Source organism: Spermophilus citellus (assembly GCF_964194105.1).
Source record: "Spermophilus citellus genome assembly, chromosome: 9".
In the NCBI taxonomy this organism is placed as follows: domain Eukaryota; kingdom Metazoa; phylum Chordata; class Mammalia; order Rodentia; family Sciuridae; genus Spermophilus; species Spermophilus citellus.
The window spans coordinates 61,998,651-62,003,189 of NC_138191.1; the positions used below are offsets into that span (position 1 = coordinate 61,998,651).

Genomic DNA, 4,539 nt, shown 5'->3' on the forward strand with positions numbered 1-4,539 from the left:
TGTCATTTAGGCACAGCCTAAGTCATTTTTACTTTTCATAATCTTGCTGTCTGCAGCTCGCTGTGGCTCATTTTAGAAGTAAGCAAAGACTTTATATTTTATAACTATTCACATACTACTTCAATAGACAGTAGAAACATATTAAATCACTTCTATACACATAAAAAAATTCAGAGTTAAAAAGAAAATAAGAACCTTACTACATTTTAACAGGGTAAAGGTAAAGGGATCTCTATAGCAGCGTTTCACAACTGCAGTCATGAAACTTTCATGACGTTTCATGAATAAACACACAAATAAACACACAAATAAACACACAAACCCTGAATTATCCTATACTATACTTTCTTCTAAAGTAAAAAATAATACATATGGAAAAAATCTAACATACATATATATATATATATATATATATATATACAATAATCAGCTTTTAAGAAATGATGTGCCCAGTCATGAATGCTAGAAGTCAGAAAAGAGATCAGGAGGCTCTAACGTAATCTGCCTGTGTATCACTGTATACTTAACGTTTGCCAACTAGCCATCATTTTATCATAGATTGGTTAGCTAATTATGATGAAAGTGTTGTGTATTCTGTAATATCGATTTATAATATTAGTTTATAAGCACTTAGTTAATTAAAATTTGGTAATTTTTGAAACTATTTTTCTCCTATACTTCAAGGATACATTTTAAATGTATCATCAACTCCCTGTATCTCATATTCTGTTTTCCCCCCCTCTATTCTATCAGTACTTTATTTTCAAAAAATTATTCCATGGATAACTAGTTTTGGTATTCTATTGTGTATGAACACGACTCCTGCTCCTAACTTTATTTGCCTTATTGCCATGTTTTTCTAGTTTTATTCATTTTTCTTTAAAATGCAGAGAAAGTTGCAGCTTTAGTACACTACACAAAGGAGTCACATTTGACTGTTAAAATTTCCCCCCTATTCATTCAAGATACAAAGAAGCTTTCTTGGCTTACATCTTTTCCAGATTTTTATTAAAAGTATTATTCTGTCTGATAAGGAATAAACTGATCAAGATGGTAGCTTCCCATTAACTATAAAAAGTGATTTGCTTACAAGGGACCACTGCACACTGAAAAAAATTATAAATAATAAAAAAAAATTAAGGTGGCCATGAGCTCAGCTGTTAGTTATACAGTTTTTACATAGTTCTGTTAAATCATATTTTAAAGTGTCTTGCATAGTACATTAGGTTATAGGCTGCTCTGGCATTATTTCTTGAGTAAGTTTCCATATTCTTGCTAGGATTAAGGCACTATAACAAGTCATTGCTGAACTATATAAAGTTAATAACAATCTTACAAAACAAAGAAGAAGAAATGAAAAGTTATCCCACTTACAAGTTATACCCCTTACTTTACAGTTAGTTGGTCAGAAAAGTTTAGGTCCTATGTAACCATCTGTGAGCTTATATGAATAGGTCTGCAATCTACACAGACAGACAAAATAAGCAAAGAGCTAACCTTGTTTGTTGTATGGTGTTCAGCCTAAACCCAAGGATAACCCTGGTAATAATTATAGCTTTGATAATTTCTTACTATTTTTCATCTCACCTGCCACAAGTTTCACTATTCATGGCCTTATTATACCACTGCTCTTCAAAATATACCATTCTGCTATGTGATTCATGCAAAACTTGTGAAATTGCACAACAATCAGCCAAATTTGAATCTGCCATTCGGATTATATTCAAATTATATTCAAAGATTCCAAACATGGTATTGAACTTTTTCCTGCTGAATGGGTAGATGAACATAAAATCTTTCACATCATCTCAGATTCTTTCATGGACATTCAAGATGAAGATAATAAGGTTTCTAGTCAACTTCTAGCTCTATTTTCTTTTCTAATCATCTTTGCTCATTTTTTTTAAAGTATTTCACAACATCCTGTATTTCTGTTCAGCCAAGAAGAACTTTCTGCATTCTGTGTGCAGCAACACTAGCTTCGTCTTCTGAGTCAGATGTCTTCTGAGTCAGATTCACTCTGGGAAGTGGAGCTGTGAGAGGCAGAACTGCAGGGTGAAGAGCATTCTGGCGAACATAAGTAGTGCATCAGTGGGAGGCGATACTTCCCACAGAAATCCACAAATTTAATTTGTCTGACACAGCAGTCAAAGTAGACTCCTCCACACTTTGGGTTTGGGCAATTGCTGGCTAAACTTAAGTATCTAAGAAGATTCCCCGGAAGATCATAAGGAGTGTAGGAAATGTTCCGGATCTTAATGGTCCGTGCAGCTAATTCCAGGAGAGTTGGAGGGTCATATGTTAAATCTCTGACCAAACGAACAACCAATGGATTTCCTCGTAAACTCAACTCTTCCAAATGAGGTTGAGGATCTCTCGAGGCAGGTATGTCAGCAAGTTATTGTGGAGACTGAGGGAACGAAGTGAATGCAGCTGTGAAAGCTGAGGAGGCACACTTTGGATTTTGTTGTCACATGATACCAAGTAAGTCAGAGAAGGCAAATTTGCTAATTCTGGTGGGATTTCTTTGATGAAGTTTCCTCCAAGATATAAACACTCTAAACTCTGCAAGTTCTCGATTTCGGCCGGGATGCTCTGCAACTGGTTGCCGCCCAGGCTGAGGGTCTGCAGCGCACGCAGCTCCAGCAGCGAGGCGGGCACCTCCTGGAAGCAGTTGCCGCTGAGATTGAGCACTTGGAGGCTGTGGCGGAGTGGCGACTCGGCCAAGCCCTTGGGTAGCGCGCCTGACCCGCCAAGCCTGTTGTTTCTAGCCAGCAGCGTGCGCAGGCCGGTCAGCGCAAGCAGTTCTGATCCCAGCGCGGTCAACGCGTTACCGCTCACGTCCAGCAGCTGGAGGTGCTGGAAGCCACTGCCCAGAGCCCGTGGCAGTGACACCAGACGGTTATGGGGCAGCAGCAGCCGCAGCAACGCCGCTCCTCGCCGCGCGCCTCCAGCTCCGACTCCAGCGTCTCGGCGGACACACTGAGGCGGGACCAGCTCAGTTCCGCTTCTCCGGCAGTGGCCACCACCGCTCCGGCCTCCTCCATCCGGGCCGCCGGACAGCGCCTGGCTGGCGCCGGCTTCCGCGGAGCGCCGCTCGTGACCCACAGGCCAAGAGCTCGCCGGCGCCCCGCCAGAATATTATTTTGGATGATAGTTTTCCTTACAACAATTACCCACAATAAAGCCAGGAGAAAGGCTCCAAATGTGTGGATTTTATTTTTAATAATAAAAAGAAAATAAGTAGAGTCTTCCACCAAAACAAAACAAAAGAACAAAACAACAGCAACAAAAAAAAAAAAAAAAAAAAAAAAAAAAAAAAAAAAAAAAGAAAGAAAAGAAAAGAAAAAAAGAAAATTCAGGACATATTATTGACTTAATTCTTCTTACCAAACTTTTAAATAAGAACTAATACCAACATTATTTATTTCCTTGCAAAAGCTGAGAAGGAGGTACTTCCTAACTCATTCAAAAGGTAACAAAATTCTGATAGCAAAGCAAGGTCAGGGTTCCCCCAAAAGAAGACAACTACAGCCCAACATCCCCTTTGCAAAATTCTGAACAAAATATTAAGTCAATTTCAACAGCTCATGAGAATTGTCATTTAAAATTATCAAGTGACATTTATCCCAGGGATGCAAGGATGGTTGAACACAAGCAGTTCAATAGAGTGATACACTATATTAACTTAATGAAGGATAAAAAATCTTGTGATTACCTCAATGGATGCAGAAGAAGCATTTGACAAAATATCACATTCTTTTATGATATATATATATATATATATATATATGGTACTAAGGATTGAACCCAGAGCCTAAAGCAAGATAGACAAACCCTCTACCACTAAGCTACATCCCCAGCCCTATGATTAACAATTTAGGTATGGAAGGAATGTAACATAGCACAATAATGGCTGTCTATAACAGATTCATACTTAACATCACACTCAGTGATGGAAAGATCAAAGCCTTTCTTCTTAGAATAGGAACAAGACATAGATGTTCAGGCTTGCACTGCATGTGTGCATATGAATGCCCACGCTCAAGGACTCAAACCCACAGGCTGGTACTCTACCACGGAGATAAACTTCTTACCCCATGCTTGCATCTGTTCAACAGCTCACTGGAAATTCTAGCTAGAGAAATGAGGCAAGAGAAAGAAAGGAAAGGCATGCAAACTATAAAAATGGAAGTTACATTTTCCCCGTTCAAGGATAACATGATCTCATATAGAAAATCTAGTAATTTGTCCAAAAACTAAAAATTTGTCAAAACTAGTAAATGAATTAAGTAAACTTGCATAATATAAAATTAGCATATAAAATTGAAAGCGAGACAAAGACACATCAAAGAGAAAACTTCAGATCAATATCCCTGATGAACATAGATGCAAAAATTTTCAATAAAATTGTGGCAAATCACATACAAAAACATATTTAAAATATAGTGCACCACAATCAAGTGGGGTTCAGCCCAGGGATGCAAGATTGTTTTAACATACAGAAATCAACAAACATAATTCATCACATCAATAGAC

At 38.2% G+C, this 4,539-nt stretch overlaps 1 pseudogene across 1 annotated transcript; it reads right to left on the reverse strand.

The window, feature by feature from the left end:
- Nucleotides 1-739: 739 nt before the first annotated feature.
- Nucleotides 740-3,090, reverse strand: LOC308656516 (leucine-rich repeat-containing protein 58-like; annotated as a pseudogene). The gene has a single exon. The product of its transcript is annotated as a leucine-rich repeat-containing protein 58-like (transcript).
- Nucleotides 3,091-4,539: the final 1,449 nt, after the last annotated feature.